Consider the following 20,096-nt stretch of genomic DNA (forward strand, 5'->3'; position numbering starts at 1 on the left):
TGACATCACAGGGCTGGCTGGGTGCTGATTGGCTGCATGCATGGCATTGTGGGTGATCCCTCGTTCCCAGAGTTCTTTGCTCCATGTTCTAACATGTGCAGCAGCCATTTTAGGAAAAAATGTGATTCAACCACGTTCATCCTTGATGTATTCCTTTTCCATAGAGAGTGTCAGGAAGGTAGGATAACTCAGTGTCTGTATCTTCACCCACTCCACCTCCTTTTTTCTATCTTTTTTGTCCTAACTGTGCCAAGTTACAGCAGGCTGCTGTCATTTTCAGTAGGAAGGGGAGGTAGGATTTGGGTGTGCCAGGGAAATGAAGTGATATTGGAAGAGGGGCCTCTGCTCTTGCTTTCTTCTCTGGTAGAGAAGGGAGGGCTCACCGGACGATTCCCTGATGCTCCAGTTGGCCAGTGTGATGTTGCCCCTAGAACTACATCAAAGACCTCTCCAACTAGCCAAACAAAGACCCTGCTCTGCTGTCGCAAGGGGCAAACCCTACGTGTTCCTTGTAGATGGGTCCCTTTTCTGTTTCTGTTTCTTTTTTGTTTGGAAAAGGCTCTTGTTTTGGCAAAACTCCTCATTCATGTTTTAAAGTCTGATTATAGGGTAGCTACCACCACTAGATGGCACTACAGGGACAGCTTTCGCTTGAAAAAGAACTAACACATTTTTTTCTCACAGGGAGCATTTTGCCAGTTAAAATCAGATAGTGACACATCTTTTTTTTTCTAATCTGTTTTTATTTTCCGATTGTAGATCTTTTAAATTCTATTTTCTGAACATGATTATGGGGGTGGCCATCTTGCTTGAGCTGTTCATAACAGCCTTTAGAAAGCATTATGAAACTTGCTTTACTGCAGCCCCACGGATCGTATACACAAGTCAGGAGGGGGCCCTATAGACTTCTATGGGAGAGTTTTCTAGGCATGCTCTGTGACCTGTGCAGAGGTACAAGGAAAGAACAGATAAGCTCTGACAATCACCTATTGTGAATGGTGGATCCTGTCTTTTCTATACACAGAGGTGATATCATTACAGGCAGGGTTAGAATGAGTTAACCGCAGTAAAGTAATCTGTACAAACCCCAAGAAGTGGTGCCCATTATTAGACATAGTGGCAAGTGCAAAAAGAGCAGAGTTTTTGTTTAAATTTATGGAATACATGGAAAATTAAAAACAAATAAAATGTCAGACACCCACGCTGCCGCTATAGTATGCCGGTACAGCTGTAGTAATTAGTGATGGACGAATATCGGCCGGGACGATTCGTGAACGTGATCAAATGTTCGTGAACCACAAGTTCGCGGCGGGCCCCATTCACTTTAATGGCAGGCGAACCTGAAAAAACTTCAGCTCATATTTGCAACCACCAAATACTTACTAGAAGTGCACAAATCGTCCCACAACATGGACAGTGACATACCAAAGTGGGATCAATGGCAAAAATTTCCCCCAAAAATATGTATTTTAATCAGGGGCCATTTTTATGCATCTTAAAGGGAAATTCTCAGAAATGTGGCCTGCTGGAGCTTAGAAAAATTTAATTTTAGGCCACGGGAGTACAGGCCCCAAAAATTAGGCATTCACCTGACAGAAAACATCAAGTGATTATGTGGATGGAGGTTTATTAGACGGTCATTGGATATCAATTTTACTGCAGGCCAGTACAAATAGATGTCAAATACATATGTTTAAAAGAACAAAAAATATTAAATTGGATTAAAAATATGGCTAACGAAATCCCCCCTCTTGAAAAGACTCCAAATGATAATAATTGAAATTCAATAACACGTGGTCGTCATTAACAGGTGTTGAATTCCTCCGAAAAAAGGCCCCAAAAATTATGCATTCAACGTACATAAAAGATCAAGTGATTATGTGGCCGGAGGTATATTAGACGGTCAATGGATATCAATTTTACTACAGGCCAGTGGACTACAGGCCCCAAAAAATATTAATTTACCGTACAGAAAAGCACAATTGATAATGTGGCTGGAGGTAAATTAGGCGCTCACTGTATAACAATTTTACTGTTCGCCAGTTAGATTACAGGGCCCAAAAATTAGGCATTCACCGTACATAAATTATCAAGTGATTATGTGGCTGGAGGTATATTAGACGGCCATTCAATATCAATTTTACTGCAGGCCAGTGTAGTACAGGCCCCAAACATTAGGCATTCACCGGACAGAAAAGAAGTAATTATGTGGATGGAGGTATATTAGACGGTCATTAGATATCAATCTTACTACAGGCCAGTACAAATAGATGTCAAATACATATGTTTAAAAGAACAAAAAATATAAAATTGGATTAAAAACATGACTAACAAAATCCCCCCTCTTGAAAAAAGCCCAAATGATAATAGTTGATTTTGATAACACGTGGTCATCACAGGTGTTGGATTCCTCCGAGGTCCCAAACATTAGGCATTCACCGGACAGAAAAGGCCTTTTATGCCGTTGTATTTACCTAAGACAGGGACCATTATTTGTTCTGTGTGGTGGCGGATATTTGTGGGCTGTCATGAGGAAATTCAATTAAACGTGGTAGTCACAGGTGTTGAATTCCTCCGAGATCCATGCCTCATTCATTTTTAGAAATGTGAGGTAGTCCACATAGGTAGTCGTGAGCTAGGCGAGTGCGCTTATCGGTCACGATCCCCCCCTGCTGTGCTGAACTTCCTTTCGGACAGGACACTCGACGAGGGGCAAGCCAAGAGTTCCATGGCAAATTGTGCCAGCTCTGGCCACAGGTCAAGCCTGCACACCCAGTAGTCCAGGGGTTCCTCACTTCTCAGAGCGTCCACATCGGCCGTTAACCCGATGTAGTCGGACACCTGTCGGTCTAGGTGTTCCCTGAGGCTGGATCCGGAGGGTGGCTGTCGAAGGGTTGGCTGCAAGAATGATCTCATATCCGAAGTAGCCAACACATCTTCAAACCGCCCTCTTCTTGCATGCGCTGTAGGATTGGTACTCGCAACAGTTTCTCTGTGGGTGGAAATTCCTCTACCAGAGCCCGCAACAGCAGAATGCCTTATCTCTCACAGCAAGGCCTGGAAATGCTGCATTCTGACAACCCTCTGTGATGCTGGTAACATGTCTTCCATTTTGTGTTTGGACCGGGGGTCTAAGTACGTTGCCACCCAGTACAGGTCCTTGACCTTTATGCTTTTTATACAGGGGTCCCTCTTCAAACACTGGAGCATGAAGGCCCCCATTTGCACTGCATTGGAAGCGGTGGAGCGGCCTGGCTCCTGCTTATCACCCAGGAGAATGTCTTCCTCGGTCTCCTCCCCCCATCCACGGACGACACCAGGGACCCCAGAAAAGTTTAAAGCCTGCTCTTCTTGCTCCTCCTCCTTCCCCAGGCACCATCCTCTTCTGACTCCTCTTCAGACTGTTGCTGACTTGTCTCGGATGCAGTAGCCCCCCCCTGGGAATTAATTCAGCATTGCGACATCCTCATCTTCATGCTCCTGCTCCTCGACAGCTTTATCAATGACACGACGCAATGCACGCTCCAGAAAGAAGGCGTATGTTACGATGTCACTGATGGCGCCCTGGCTGCGACTGACCAGTTTGGTGATCTCATCAAATGGCTGCAAAAGTCTGCATGCGTCACGCATGAGCAGCCACTGGCGCGGTGAAAACCAAGCTGCCCAGAACCTGTCCTGCCCCAGAGTTCGTACAGGTAGTCGTTACTGGCATGTTTCTGCTGGAGAAGCCTATCAAGCATATACAAGGTGGAGTTCCAGCGCGTCGGGCAGTCACAAGTCAGACGTCTGACGGGCAAGTGGTGTCGCCGCTGAATGTCAGCACGGCGAGCCATGGCCGTGTAAGATGTTCTAAAATGGCCAGAGATTTTCCTGGCCTGCCACAAGACAACCTGGACCCCGGGGTATTTGGCAACGAATCGCTGCATGACTAAGTTCAGGATGTGTGTCATTTTGCCCTGTTTCAGCACGCTCAGCAGATTGACACCGTTGTCACACACCACTTTACCAAATGTCAAATTGAGCGGGGTTAGCCACTGATCGGCCTGTGACCGCAGAGCTGAAAGCAGTGCAGGACCGGTGTGGTTCTTGGCTTCCAGGCACAACAGCCGCAGCATAGCATGGCAACGTCTCACCTGGCACGTCGAATAGGTTCTGGGGAGCTTGGGGGCGCAGCGTAAGAGGCTGTAGCAGTGGAAAAGGAGGAGTCAGCTGAGGAGGATACAGAGGATGGAGTAGGAGGAGGAGAAGAAGAGGCAGGCCTGTATGCAATCCATGGTGGTAACACCAAATCCACACAGGAGCCACGGGTTACATGCTTGATGGCCGTCAGAAGGTTCACCCAGTGGGCAGTAAAAGTTATGTACCTTCCCTGCCCGTGTTTGCTAGACCACGTGTCTGTGGTCAGATGTATCTTGGCACCGACACTGTGTGCCAGAGATATATTCACTTGCTGCTGAACGTAGCCATATAGCTCTGGGATACCCTTCTGGGAGAAATATTTCCTTCCGGGGACCTTCCATTGCGGTGTGCCAATGGGCACAAATTTTCAAAAGACCTCCGAGTCCACCAGTTCATATGGCAGTAGTTAGCAGGCTAGCAGTTCCGACAAGCCAGCGGTCAGCCGTTGGTCAAGAGGGTTATCCGGCGTCATCAACTTTTTACGCTCGAACATTTGGGCCACGGAAGCCTGCCTTCTGCCAAATTGGAGGAGAGAGGAGAAGGAGAAGAGGCAGGAGGTGGAGCGCCAGGAGTGTGTCTTTGTGGGTTCTGACGGCATTGTTCCCACTGGGCTCAGTGATGGGAGGCCAGGTGCCTTCTTAAGGTGGTCGTCTCTAGGTGAGTGTTGGGCTTACCGCGACTTATGCATTGACAGCACAGGCTGCAGATGGCAACACTATTGTCAGCAGCTGACATGTTAAAAAAAGCCCACACTGCGGAGCCATGTGCCGGCGTCCTGGAAGTGCCAGAAGGGACCGTGCATGGTGGATGGCTCGCTCCAGATACATTTGCAGTCTGCTTTTTGCCTCCTGTGCCCTGCGAGCTCTGCCTGCTTCTCCTCTTTCTCTTCCCTCTCTGCTGCTCCGTCTCTCCCTCTGAACACCCCTCCTCTTCCTCTCTTGAGGGCACCCACGTGACGTCCATCGACACGTCATCATCGTCACCTTCACCACCACTGACATTTGAGATCTCGGAGTAGGCAGCAACAGTGGGGACCTCCCTCCTTGCGCTGATCTGGGTACTGTCGTCAGACCGCTGGGTGGCGGCCGTTGCTACCTCCTCTTCCTCATCCAATGTCAAGAATGGCTGCGCATTGGTATGGTCTAGGAATGGATGGAAAAATAATTCCTCTGACTCGAGTGGAGGGGCTATGGTGGTGGTGGTGGTGTCTTTAGGGTTGCACACAGCAGAGAGTGAGGAGGGTGCAGATACAGAGAATGAGGAGGGTTCAAAACTGGAAGGCAGAATGAGCCACTCAACCAACTCTGGTGCGTCCTTTGAAGTAATCGCACTCGCCTTCTCCAACTTTCCAGCCCAACCCCTACCAACCCTGCAGAATGGCCTGCCTCTTCCTCTGCCTGTCATTTTCAAAATAACCCTGTGCCTAAGTCCCTAAAGAAGAGCAGTATTTGTGGAAGCAGGTATATCGCAGGCCTCAATCAATATTTGGTGGAAACAGGTATATCGAACCCCTTAATCAGTATTTTGTGGAAGCAGGAATATCGCAGCCCTCAATCAATATTTGGTAGAAACAGGTATATCGAACCCCTTAATCAGTATTTTGTGAAAGCAGGTATATCAAACCCCTTAATCAGTATTTTGTGGAAGCAGCTATATCACAGGTCTCAATCAATATTTGGTGGAAACAGGTATATCGAACCCCTTAATCAGTATTTTGTGGAAGCAGGTATCTTGCAGGCCTCAATCCATATTTGGTGGAAACAGGTATATCAATCCCCTTAATCAGTATTTTGTGGGAAGCAGGTATATAGCAGGCCTCAATAAATATTTGGTGGAAACAGGTATATAAAACCCCTTAATCAGTATTTGGTGGAAGAAGGTACAGTACAGACCAAAAGTTTGGACACACCTTCTCATTCAAAGAGTTTTCTTTATTTTCATGACTATTAAGGCATCAAAACTATGAATTAACACATGTGGAATTATATACATAACAAACAAGTGTGAAACAACAGAAAATATGTCATATTCTAGGTTCTTCAAAGTAGCCACCTTTTGCTTTGATTACTGCTTTGCACACTCTTGGCATTCTCTTGAGCTTCAAGAGGTAGTCCCCTGAAATGGTCTTCCAACAGTCTTGAAGGAGTTCCCAGAGATGCTTAGCACTTGTTGGCCCTTTTGCCTTCACTCTGCGGTCCGGCTCACCCCAAACCATCTCGATTGGGTTCAGGTCCGGTGACTGTGGAGGCCAGGTCATCTGGCGCAGCACCCCATCACTCTCCTTCATGTTCAAATAGCCCTTACTTTCAAAGTTTTCCCAATTTTTCGGCTGACTGACTGACCTTCATTTTTTAAAGTAATGATGGTCACTCGTTTTTATTTACTTAGCTGCTTTTTTCTTGCCATAATACAAATTCTAACAGTCTATTCAGTAGGACTATCAGCTGTGTATCCACCTGACTTCTCCTCAACGCAACTGATGGTCCCAACCCCATTTATAAGGCAAGAAATCCCACTTATTAAACCTGACAGGGCACACCTGTGAAGTGAAAACCATTTCAGGGGACTACCTCTTGAAGCTCATCAAGAGAATGCCAAGAGTGTACAAAGCAGTAATCAAAGCAAAAGGTGGCTACTTTGAAGAACCTAGAATATGACATATTTTCAGTTGTTTCACACTTGTTTGTTATGTATATAATTCCACGTGTTAATTCATAGTTTTGATGCCTTCAGTGTGAATCTACAATTTTCATAGTCATGAAAATAAAGAAAACTCTTTGAATGAGAAGGTGTGTCCAAACTTTTGGTCTGTACTGTATATCACAGGCCTCAATCAATATTTGGTGGAAACAGGTATTTAGAATCCCTTAATCAGTATTTTGTAGAAGCAGGTATATCGCAGCCCTCAATCAGTATTTTGTGGAAGCAGGTATATCAAACCCCTCAATCAATATTTGGTGGAAACAGGTATATTGAACCCCTTAATCAGTATTTTGTGGAAGCAGGTATCTCGCAGGCCTCAATCCGTATTTGGTGGAAACAGGTATATCAATTCCCTTAATCAGTATTTTGTGGAAGCAGGTATATCAAACCCCTCAATCAATATTTGGTGGAAACAGGTATATTGAACCCCTTAATCAGTATTTTGTGGAAGCAGGTATCTCGCAGGCCTCAATCCGTATTTGGTGGAAACAGGTATATCAATTCCCTTAATCAGTATTTTGTGGGAAGCAGGTATATAGCAGGCCTCAATAAATATTTGGTGGAAACAGGTATATCAAACCCCTTAATCCAGGGCTTGACAAATTTCCTTGGAATCTAGGAGCCAGCTAAAAAAGTTAGGAGCCAGGCGGAGCCGCGTCATAAAGTCCCCAGTAGATGCCCCCATAGTGCTCCCCCCCCCACTTCTCCATAGAGCCCCCCCCCCATAATGCTGTATACCATGTTACATATGCAGTGTACATGTGCTGTATACCATGTTACATATGCAGTGTACATGAGCTGTATAGTATGGTATATGCAGTATACAGGACCATGATATATGTAGACTATATAGGACTATGAAATTCAGTGTACGTGCTGTATACTATGATCTGTATACAGTGTACATGTGCTGTTTACTATGTTACATACGCAGTATACAGGACCATGATATATGTACAGTATATAGTACTATGACATACAGTGTACATATGCTGACACCTCAGGCTCCTGCCTCACTTGGATGAGATTAGTAGTAATTTGCACTGGAGGCGGGTAGTTACCTGCAGGTGAACCTGAGAGCCACGAGGAGGGCGCAGGTCAGCGCTATGGCCCCGCACAGCAGGTCAGGCCTCCAGCCCATCAGACACAGCAGACGCTTAACGTACTGCCAGGCCGGACTCTGCATTCCGCTTATAGAGCAGATGGGCGGCCCGAGCTCGCTGGGGGCAGGACGGAGCTTCTCCTCATTACACCACATCTGTCACAGTGGACTTCCGCGGCGTACGCTCAGCCATGGGCAGGGAGCGTGTCCAAAGAGCAGCCGCATATATGGAACCTAAGGCACCGTCACACAGCTCTCCGCTCATCTCCACTCCTGTGCTGCCTCTGGACAGAACGGCCCCCCTCCGGAGCTCCGCACCCGTCGCCCGGGCACCTTTGGAAACGGGCTGACAAATACCCAAGCGCCAGGACCAAATTCCTGGTCGCCATGGCGACCTGGTGCCTGGGATTTGTCGAGCCCTGCCTTAATCAGTATTTTGTGGAAGCAGGTATATCACAGGCCTCAATAAATATTTGGTGGAAAGAGGTATTTCGAACCCCTGAACCGCTCCGGACCGCCTAACGCAGGATCGCGTTCCGGAGGCGGCAGCCCTGCGCAGAGTCACGCATCTACGCGTCATCTCGCGAGACGCAAGATTTCCTGTGAACGCGCGCACACAGGCGCGCGCGCTCACAGGAACCGAAGGTAAGAGAGTGGATCTCCAGCCTGCCAGCGGCGATCGTTCGCTGGCAGGCTGGAGATGTGATTTTTTTAACCCCTAACAGGTATATTAGACGCTGTTTTGATAACAGCGTCTAATATACCTGCTACCTGGTCCTCTGGTGGTCCCCTTTGTTTGGATCGACCACCAGAGGACACAGGTAGCTCAGAAAAGTAGCACCAAACACCACTACACTACATTACACCCCCCCCTGTCACTTATTAACCCCTTATGAACCCCTGATCACCCCTGATCACCCCATATAGACTCCCTGATCACCCCTCTGTCATTGATCACCCCCCTGTCATTGATCACCCCCCTGTAAGGCTCTATTCAGATGTCCGTATGATTTTTACGGATCCACTGATAGATCGATCGGATCCGCAAAACGCATACGGACGTCTGAATGGAGCCTTACAGGGGAGTGATCAATGACGGAGGTGATCACCCCATATAGACTCCCTGATCACCCCCCTGTCATTGATCACCCCCCTGTCATTGATCACCCCCCTGTAAGGCTGCATTCAGATGTCCGTATGATTTTTACGGATCCACTGATAGATGGATCGGATCCGCAAAACGCATACGGACGTCTGAATGGAGCCTTACAGGGGGGTGATCAATGACGGGGGTGATCACCCCATATAGACTCCCTGATCACCCCCCTGTCATTGTTCACCCCCCTGTCATTGATCACCCCCCTGTAAGGCTGCATTCAGATGTCCGTATGATTTTTACGGATCCACTGATACATGGATCGGATCCGCAAAACACATACGGACATCTGAATGGAGCCTTACAGGGGGGTGATCACCCCATATAGACTCCCTGATCACCCCCCTGTCATTGATCACCCCCCTGTAAGGCTGCATTCAGATGTCCGTATGATTTTTACGGATCCACTGATTCATGGATCGGATCCGCAAAACACATACGGACATCTGAATGGAGCCTTACAGGGGGGTGATCAATGACGGGGGTGATCACCCCATATAGACTCCCTGATCACCCCCCTGTAATTGATCACCCCCCTGTCATTGATCACCCCCCTGTAAGGCTGCATTCAGATGTCCGTATGATTTTTACGGATCCACTGATAGATGGATCGGATCCGCAAAACGCATACGGACGTCTGAATGGAGCCTTACAGGGGGGTGATCAATGACGGGGGTGATCACCCCATATAGACTCCCTGATCACCCCCCTGTCATTGTTCACCCCCCTGTCATTGATCACCCCCCTGTAAGGCTGCATTCAGATGTCCGTATGATTTTTACGGATCCACTGATACATGGATCGGATCCGCAAAACACATACGGACATCTGAATGGAGCCTTACAGGGGGGTGATCACCCCATATAGACTCCCTGATCACCCCCCTGTCATTGATCACCCCCCTGTAAGGCTGCATTCAGATGTCCGTATGATTTTTACGGATCCACTGATTCATGGATCGGATCCGCAAAACACATACGGACATCTGAATGGAGCCTTACAGGGGGGTGATCAATGACGGGGGTGATCACCCCATATAGACTCCCTGATCACCCCCCTGTAATTGATCACCCCCCTGTCATTGATCACCCCCCTGTAAGGCTGCATTCAGATGTCCGTATGATTTTTACGGATCCACTGATAGATGGATCGGATCCGCAAAACGCATACGGACGTCTGAATGGAGCCTTACAGGGGGGTGATCAATGACGGGGGTGATCACCCCATATAGACTCCCTGATCACCCCCCTGTCATTGTTCACCCCCCTGTCATTGATCACCCCCCTGTAAGGCTGCATTCAGATGTCCGTATGATTTTTACGAATCCACTGATACATGGATCGGATCCGCAAAACACATACGGACATCTGAATGCAGCCTTACAGGGGGGTGATCACCCCATATAGACTCCCTGATCACCCCCCTGTCATTGATCACCCCCCTGTAAGGCTGCATTCAGATGTCCGTATGATTTTTACGGATCCACTGATACATGGATCGGATCCGCAAAACACATACGGACATCTGAATGGAGCCTTACAGGGGGGTGATCACCCCATATAGACTCCCTGATCACCCCCCTGTCATTGATCACCCCCCTGTAAGGCTGCATTCAGATGTCCGTATGATTTTTACGGATCCACTGATACATGGATCGGATCTGCAAAACACATACGGACATCTGAATGGAGCCTTACAGGGGGGTGATCACCCCATATAGACTCCCTGATCACCCCCCTGTCATTGATCACCCCCCTGTAAGGCTGCATTCAGATGTCCGTATGATTTTTACGGATCCACTGATACATGGATCGGATCCGCAAAACACATACGGACATCTGAATGGAGCCTTACAGGGGGGTGATCACCCCATATAGACTCCCTGATCACCCCCCTGTCATTGATCACCCCCCTGTCATTGATCACCCCCCTGTAAGGCTCCATTCAGATGTCCGTATGATTTTTACGGATCCACTGATACATGGATCGGATCCGCAAAACACATACGGACATCTGAATGGAGCCTTATAGGGGGGTGATCAATGACAGGGGGGTGATCACCCCATATAGACTCCCTGATCACCCCCCTGTCATTGATCACCCCCCTGTCATTTTTTTGGCCCAAGTTAGCGGAAATTATAATTTTTTTTCTTACAAAGTCTCATATTCCACTAACTTGTGTCAAAAAATAAAATCTCACATGAACTCACCATACCCCTCACGGAATCCAAATGCGTAAAATTTTTTAGACATTTATATTCCAGACTTCTTCTCACGCTTTAGGGCCCCTAGAATGCCAGGGCAGTATAAATTGTCACGGAACCATGAACCAGACGTACAACAAGAGATAAGTGAAAATAAGAAGGCTTTATTGAAAATAAAGCTGTAAAGCAAAAGTCCAAACGGATGGTGAAACCGAGCAGAGTCTTTGCGAAGCCAGAGGTCAGGAACCAGAAGGGTAGTCAGACGAAGCCAGGATCAGGAACCAGCAGGGTAGTCAGACGAAGCCAGGATCAGGAACCAGCAGGGTAGTCAGACGAAGCCAGGATCAGGAACCAGCAGGGTAGTCAGACGAAGCCAGGATCAGGAACCAGAAGCAGCAGCAGTCTTAGAAGCATGTGAACACAAGAGGACCAAGCAAGGAACTGAAGCCACAGACCTCCTATATATATGAGCTAGGCATCCAGCTCCTCCCAGGGGAAGGAGGAGCCGCAGGGTGGAAGGCTACAAGAAACCCAGGACCCAAGATGGCCGCCAGCACATGTCAAACGAAGGAGAGCAGCAAGCAGGTAAGACCATGACAGTACCTCCCCCTCAAGGGCCCCTCCTCCGCGGAGCACAAAACGGTTTCTGAGGGAAGCGTGCGTGGAAGGCTCGGAGCAAGGCAGGAGCATGGACATCTGCGGAGGGAACCCAGGAACGCTCCTCTGGACCATAACCACGCCAATGGACCAAAAACTGCAACCGACCGCGGACCAGGCGTGAGTCCAGGATATTGCTCACCTCATATTCCTCACGATTGCCCACTTGGACCGGACGAGGCCGAGGAACCGAGGAAGTGAAACGATTACACACCAGTGGCTTCAACAGGGAGACATGAAACACGTTGGAGATCCGCATGCCAGGAGGAAGCGCAAGGGCATAGGCTACCGGGTTTACCCTGCGAAGCACTCGGAAGGGACCAACAAAGCGAGGCGCCAGCTTGGGAGTGGGCACTCGAAGGTTGAGGTTGCGGGTGGACAACCATACACGGTCTCCGACCTGGTAGGAAGGAGCAGGCGCTCGTCTGCGATCAGCCTGGAATCTCTGGCGCTGCGCAGAGACCTCAAGGGACTTCTGGATCTGTACCCAAGAAGCACGTAGGACGGAAAGGTGATCCTCCACAGCCGGAATATCCTGGGGAGAGAATACCTCCGGTAACACGGCAGGTTGGAACCCATAATTGGCCATGAAGGGAGACGTCCCAGAGGAAGAGTTCACCGCCGTGTTCCTGGCAAACTCAGCCCAAGGCAGGAGGTCAACCCAATTGTCTTGGTGATCGGAGACATAGCAACGAAGGAATTGCTCCAAGGCCTGATTGGATCGTTCTGCGGCCCCATTGGACTGAGGGTGGTAGGCCGAGGAGAAGGAGAGATGAATCCCCAACTGGGAGCAAAAGGCGCGCCAGAACCTGGACACAAACTGACTCCCCCGATCCGACACAATCTCCTTAGGCAAACCGTGCTACCGGAAGACCTCCCTGGCAAAAATCGTGGCCAACTCTTGTGCAGAGGGTAACTTCTTGAGAGGAACACAGTGGCACATTTTGGAAAACCGATCCACAATCATGAGAATGACCGTATGGCCTCGGGATGCAGGGAGGTCCACAATGAAATCCATCCCCAGGTGTGACCATGGGCGCTCCCCGGTGGCTATGGGTTGCAGAAGGCCCAACGGAAGGTGCCGAGGGGACTTACTCTGGGCACAAACGGAGCATGCCGCTACATATGCGGCGATGTCGGAACGTAGGGAAGGCCACCAGAACAGACGTGAAACAGCCCAGGACAGCTGATTCTTTCCAGGATGCCCCGCGGTCTTGGAGTTATGGTAGGTTCGCAACAACCGAGTGCGCAACTCCTCAGGCACAAAACATCTGCCGTTGGGTCTCCCAGAGGGAGCACCAGATTGAGCCGCCAAAATCTGCTCACCCAGGGGAGAGGTCAGGCTGGTGCGAATGGCGGCCAGGATCTGATTCGGAGGTATGACCGAAGTCGGAATCGACTCCTCCCTGGACAGCTCGGAGTACTGCCGTGATAAGGCATCCGCCCTGATGTTCTTGGAACCGGGTAGGTAGGAGACCACGTAATTAAAACGTGACAAGAACAGAGCCCATCTGGCCTGACGTGGTGACAATCTCTTGGCCTCAGAAAGGTAGGTCAGATTCTTGTGGTCCGTCAGGATGAGAACCGGAACCACCGAACCCTCGAGCAAGTGCCTCCATTCTTTAAGGGCCTGCACGATGGCCAATAACTCCCTGTCACCAATCTGATAGTTGCACTCCGCGGAAGACAGTTTCCGGGAGTAAAACCCACAAGGAAGCAGAGGACCCTCTGGTGTTCTACGCTGAGACAGAAGGGCGCCTACTCCCGTCTCAGACGCGTCCACCTCGAGGACAAAGGGCAACCCAGGGTTGGGATGCGACAGAATCGGAGCCGACACAAAGGCGGACTTTAGGGCCTCAAAAGCTCGGATGGCCTCGAGCGGCCAGACCTGGGAATTACTGCCCTTCCTGGTCAGATCCGTGAGAGGCTTGGCCAGCATGGAAAAGTCCCTGATGAACTTCCGATAATAATTGGCGAAGCCCAAAAAGCGCTGCAGGGAACGAAGACCACTGGGCTGGGGCCACTGTAAGACAGCCGAAACCTTCTCAGGATCCATGGAGAACCCCTCAGCGGAAATGATGTAACCTAAGAAGGTTACCTGGGATCGGTGAAATTCGCATTTCTCAAGCTTACCGAACAGCTTGTTCTCTCGTAACCGTTGCAACACTCGTCTGACATCCAGAATGTGGGCCTCCATGGATTCAGAATATACCAAGATGTCATCCAAATAGACTACCACACACTGCTGCAACAGGTCACGGAAAACATCGTTGATGAATTCCTGAAAGACTGCGGGCGCATTGCACAACCCAAAGGGCATAACCAAGGATTCGTAATGACCGGTCCTGGTGTTAAACGCGGTCTTCCACTCATCGCCCGCCTTGATCCTTACCAGGTTATATGCCGCCCTCAGGTCGAGTTTGGTAAAGACTGTGGCCCCTTTAAGGCGATCGAACAGCTCGGAAATCAAGGGTATCGGGTAAGCGTTCTTGATCGTGATGCGATTGAGACCCCTGTAATCGATGCAAGGCCTCAACTCACCGCCCTTCTTTTTCACAAAGAAAAATCCAGCCCCTGCCGGGGACGAAGATTTGCGAATGTGTCCGCGTGAAAGCGCCTCCCTCACGTACTCCTCCATGGCCTCATTCTCCGCTACCGACAGTGGATAGACTTTGCCACGAGGAGGAACGGCACCAGATTGTAACTCTATGGCACAATCGTATGGGCGGTGCGGAGGTAGGGCAACCGCGCGCACCTTATCGAATACATCCCGGTACTCCTCGTATTCAGGAGGCAACAGAGAGTCCGAGGAAGTACACAGCAACTTGACAGACCCATGGATGCAACTAGCCCCACACTGCGGTGACCACGAGAGGATCTCGACCGATCTCCAATCGAAAGTCGGATTATGCTTCTGGAGCCAGGGGTACCCCAAGACCACCGAGTAGTGTGGAGACGAAATAACCTGGAGGCAGACCGACTCTCTGTGAACGGCACCAATGGCTATCCCCACTGGAAGGGTCTCATGAGTCACGTGTGGCGGCAGAAGGGGTCTGCCGTCTATCGCCTCAAGAGCCAGTGGGGAACCTCGAGCCTGCAGAGGAATGGAATTGGCGGCAGCGAACACACTATCAATGAACAAACCACCAGCACCAGAGTCCACCAACGCCTGGGTCGTCACCGAGCCCCCGACCCAGGAGAGGACAACAGTGATCAGTGGTTTGTCAACACGGGAAACCGGGGACGAGGAGACTCCACCCAAGATCTGCCCCCGACAGGATCTCAGGGTACGAGCGTTTCCCGGACGGTTCGGACATGCCAACCGAAAATGCCCACCGAGACCACAGTACATGCATCGGCCCTCGCGTCTCCGGAGTGTCCTCTCCCCCTCGGACAGGCGAGCAAACCCCAGCTGCATGGGTTCACCCCCAGACAAGTCATCCCCAGGAGGCGTGGGAGGAGAGGGAGGCACGGGTGGGACAGCAAACGTAGGCACCAATCTGTTAGGAGACCTCCGCAGGTTCTCCTTAAAGGAAGGTCTCTCCCTGAGTCTGGTGTCAATCAAAATCAGGAAAGAAATAAGAGACTCGAGCTCAACTGGTAGGTCCTTAGCTGCAACCTCATCCTTCAAGGCATCCGAGAGACCATGAGAGAAAGCAGCGACCAGAGCCTCATTATTCCAGCCCACCTCTGCTGCCAGGGTACGAAACTCAATGGCGTATTCAGCTACGGATCGTGAACCCTGTCTGATGGACATAAGGAGCTTCGCAGCAGAGGCAGCACGAGCCGGCACATCGAATACCTTCCGAAGAGAAGCAACAAAACCGGAAAACTCGGCAACCACCGGATTGTTGTTCTCCCATAAAGGGCTGGCCCAGGCCAAGGCCTTGTCCGAGAGCAGCGAGATCAAGAAGCCCACCTTTGATCTCTCAGTAGGAAAGGCATGTGGCAGCAACTCAAAATAAATGCCCACCTGGTTAAGGAAACCTCGGCACTGAGTTGGCTCTCCCCCAAAGCGCTGTGGAAGAGGGGCAGAACCGGTCATACCCCGAAACACCGCAGGCGCAACAACAGGTGTCGGGGTAGACTCTGGCGCAACAACCGGAGCGGCAGTAGGAGCGAGCCCAGGAGCGACAACCGACCCATCGGCAACGGGAGCGAAATGAGCCGTGCGTTCAAGCAGGGTTTGCAACGCCACAGCGAACCGACCCAACAGGTGATCCTGCTGATCAAGTCTGGCAACCAGCGTGGGTAGCGAGGATGGCCCTGTACCGTCAGAATTCATGGCTTGGTCCTAATGTCACGGAACCATGAACCAGACGTACAACAAGAGATAAGTGAAAATAAGAAGGCTTTATTGAAAATAAAGCTGTAAAGCAAAAGTCCAAACGGATGGTGAAACCGAGCAGAGTCTTTGCGAAGCCAGAGGTCAGGAACCAGAAGGGTAGTCAGACGAAGCCAGGATCAGGAACCAGCAGGGTAGTCAGACGAAGCCAGGATCAGGAACCAGCAGGGTAGTCAGACGAAGCCAGGATCAGGAACCAGCAGGGTAGTCAGACGAAGCCAGGATCAGGAACCAGAAGCAGCAGCAGTCTTAGAAGCATGTGAACACAAGAGGACCAAGCAAGGAACTGAAGCCACAGACCTCCTATATATATGAGCTAGGCATCCAGCTCCTCCCAGGGGAAGGAGGAGCCGCAGGGTGGAAGGCTACAAGAAACCCAGGACCCAAGATGGCCGCCAGCACATGTCAAACGAAGGAGAGCAGCAAGCAGGTAAGACCATGACAATAAATACCCCACATGTGACCCCATTTCGGAAAGAAGACACCCCAAGGTATTCCGTGAGGGGCATATTGAGTCCATGAAAGATTAAAATTTTTGTCCCAAGTTAGCGGAAAGGGAGACTTTGTGAGAAAAAAAATAAAATATCAATTTCCGCTAACTTGTGCCAAAAAAAAAAAATTCTATGAACTCGCCATGCCCCTCATTGAATACCTTGGGGTGTCTTCTTTCCAAAATGGGGGTATTTATACTGCCCTGGCATTCTAGGGGCCCTAAAGCGTGAGAAGAAGTCTGGGATCCAAATGTCTAAAAATGCCCTCATAAAAGGAATGTGGGCCCCTTTGCGCATCTAGGCAGCAAAAAAGTGTCACACATGTGGTATCGCCGTACTCAGGAGAAGTTGGGCAATGTGTTTTGGGGTGTCATTTTACATATACCCATGCTGGGTGAGATAAATATCTTGGTCAAATGCCAACTTTGTATAAAAAATGGGAAAAGTTGTCTTTTGCCGAGATATTTCTCTCACCCAGCATGAGTATATGTAAAAAGACACCTCAAAACACATTGCCCAACTTCTCCTGAATACGGCGATACCACATGTGTGACACTTTTTTGCAGCCTAGGTGGGCAAAGGGGCCCACATTCCAAAGAGCACCTTTAGGATTTCCCAGGTCATTTACCTACTTACCACACATTAGGGCCCCTGGAAAATATCTTGGCAAAAGACAACTTTTCCCATTGTTTTATACAAAGTTGGCATTTGACCAAGATATTTATATCACCCAGCATGGGTATATGTAAAATGACACCCCAAAACACATTCCCCAACTTCTCCTGAGGCACTTTTTTGCAGCCTAGGTGGGCAAAGGGGCCCACATTCCAAAGAGCACCTTTCGGATTTCACCGGTCATTTTTTACACATTTTGATTTCATACTACTTACCACACATTTGGGCCCCTAGAATGCCAGGGCAGTATGAAGGGGTTAATTGTGCTGATCACGGCCCCCTGTAAGAGATCAGGGCTGCCAGGCAGCAGGGGGCAGACCCTCCCCCCCTCCCCAGTTTAAATATCATTGGTGGCCAGTGCGGCCCCCCCCCTCTATTGTAATAATAGGTTGGTGGCCAGTGCGGCCCCCCCCTCCCTCTATTGTAATAATTCGTTGGTGGCACAGAGTGCGCCCCTCCTCCCTCCCTCTATTGTAATAATTTGTTGGTGGCACAGTGTGCGCCCCCCATTGGCCCCCCCTCCCTCTATAGCATTAACAACATTGGTGGCCAGTGTGCGGCCTCCCATCTCCCCCCCCCATCATTGGTGGCAGCGGAGTTCCGATCGGAGTCCCAGTTTAATCGCTGGGGCTCCGATCGGTAACCATGGCAACCAGGACGCTACTACAGTCCTGGTTGCCATGGTTACTTAGCAATAGTACAATAGTAGAAGATTCATACTTACCTGCTGCTGGCTGCTGCGATGTTCGTGTCCGGCCGGGAGCTCCACCTACTGGTAAGTGACAGGTCTGTGCGGCGCATTGCTAAATGAACTGTCACTTACCAGTAGGAGGAGCTCCCGGCCGGACACGAACATCGCAGCTCCCAGGTAAGTATGAATCTTTTACTATTGTACTATTGCTAGTAACCCGCTGCCACCAATGATCGGGGGGGGGAGATGGGAGGCCGCACACTGGCCACCAATGTTGTTAATGCTATAGAGGGAGGGGGGGCCAATGGGGGGCGCACACTGTGCCACCAACGATTTATTACAATAGAGGGAGGAAGGGGGGAGGGCGCACACTGTGCCACCAACGAATTATTACAATAGAGGGAGGAAGGGGGGGGGGGTGGGGGGGGCACACTGTGCCACCAACGAATTATTACAATAGAGGGAGGAAGGGGGGGGGGCCACACTGGCCACCAATGATATTCAAACTGGGGAGGGGGGGGGGGGTCTGCCCCCCTGCTGCCTGGCAGCCCTGATCTCTTACAGGGGGATATGATAGTACAATTAACCCCTTCAGGTGCGGCACCTGAGGAGTTAATTGTGCTGATCACGGCCCCCTGTAAGAGATCGGATGCTGCTAGGCAGCAGGGGGCAGTCATGTACACAGTTTTTAGTATATTCTAACTAGAAGCGTCCCCATCACCATGGGAACGCCTCTGTGTTAGAATATACTGTCGGAAATGAGGTTTCACGATCTAACTCATATCCGACAGTATATTCTAACATAGAGGCGTTCCCATGGTGATGGGGACGCTTCAAGTTAAAATATACCATCGGATTGGAGATAACTCCGATCCGATGGTATAAGGCCTCATGCACACGACCGTTGTGTGCACCCGTGGCCGTTGTTCCGTTTGACGTGATTTTCTGCGGTCCCATTGACTTTCAATGGGTCCGTTGAAAACTCGGCTGCTGCACCCGTTTTGTCACCCGCGCCCGTGACCCGTGTTTCCTGCCGTGAAAAAAATATAACCTGCCCTATTTTTTTCACGGCTAACGGTTCGCGGCCCCATTCAAGTCAATGGGGCCGTGAAAAACGCGTTTGCACACCCGTTTGACAGCCGTGCCCGCGTCCGCGACAGAGTGGGGAGGGGACGTCAGGGAAGCGCCCCTACATCTACACTGCCCAGTTGCAGTTCTTAAGACCGGTAATGGATATGAGGCCGTAAGTTTCATTTTTTGGTTTATATGCATCACAAATTTGAATTACACTTGCATTTAAATCTTGGTGCCCGAAAGTGTACACAAAAGTAATGGGTTGAGTGGAGTTGGAGAATGGAAGACAGATACTTACAATAGGCCTGGCATGTCATAACTGACTGCTCCTAGCTCTTTTAAAATTTAAACACCAAGCATGCCAGAATAGCTGTAAGCTAACCAGTCCTGCTTGGAGTTGTAGTTGGGCATCAGATGGTGGGCAATAGTTTGTACATGCCTGGTGTTGGTTGTCTATGACTGTTTGACAACTAGTGTGCCTCCAGCAGTTGCAAATCTCAAACTCCCAGCATGCCCACACAGCCAAAGGCTGTCGGGGCATGCTGGGAGTTGTAGTTTTGCAACAGATGGAGCCACACTGGTTGTGAAACACTGAGTCTCTACATCATTTGGGGGGTGGAGTCACACCAGGCTCCACCGCTGAAGAGCTGTCTGATGAGACGACACGTGCAGTGCGCAGACAGCGCCTATCCTCTCTGTTTTGTTCCTGATGAATCAATTCTTTGATGGTTCTGGAACATTGATGTTTGCAATCTGACCAAGAATAGAGATGCGAGATGACATGTGTGCACTGCATGCATTATCTCTGCAGACAGATGT

General features: G+C 49.9%; 1 long non-coding RNA gene across 1 annotated transcript; it reads right to left on the reverse strand.

The window, feature by feature from the left end:
- Nucleotides 1–666: 666 nt before the first annotated feature.
- On the reverse strand, nucleotides 667–19,730 carry LOC120987049. The gene is made up of 3 exons (XR_005775895.1): nucleotides 19,629–19,730; nucleotides 6,710–6,718; nucleotides 667–677 (listed from the first exon to the last, which is right to left on the reverse strand). It is a non-coding gene; the product is annotated as an uncharacterized LOC120987049 (long non-coding RNA).
- Nucleotides 19,731–20,096: the final 366 nt, after the last annotated feature.

Source organism: Bufo bufo, chromosome 1 (genome assembly GCF_905171765.1).
Source record: "Bufo bufo chromosome 1, aBufBuf1.1, whole genome shotgun sequence".
NCBI classification, from domain to species: domain Eukaryota; kingdom Metazoa; phylum Chordata; class Amphibia; order Anura; family Bufonidae; genus Bufo; species Bufo bufo.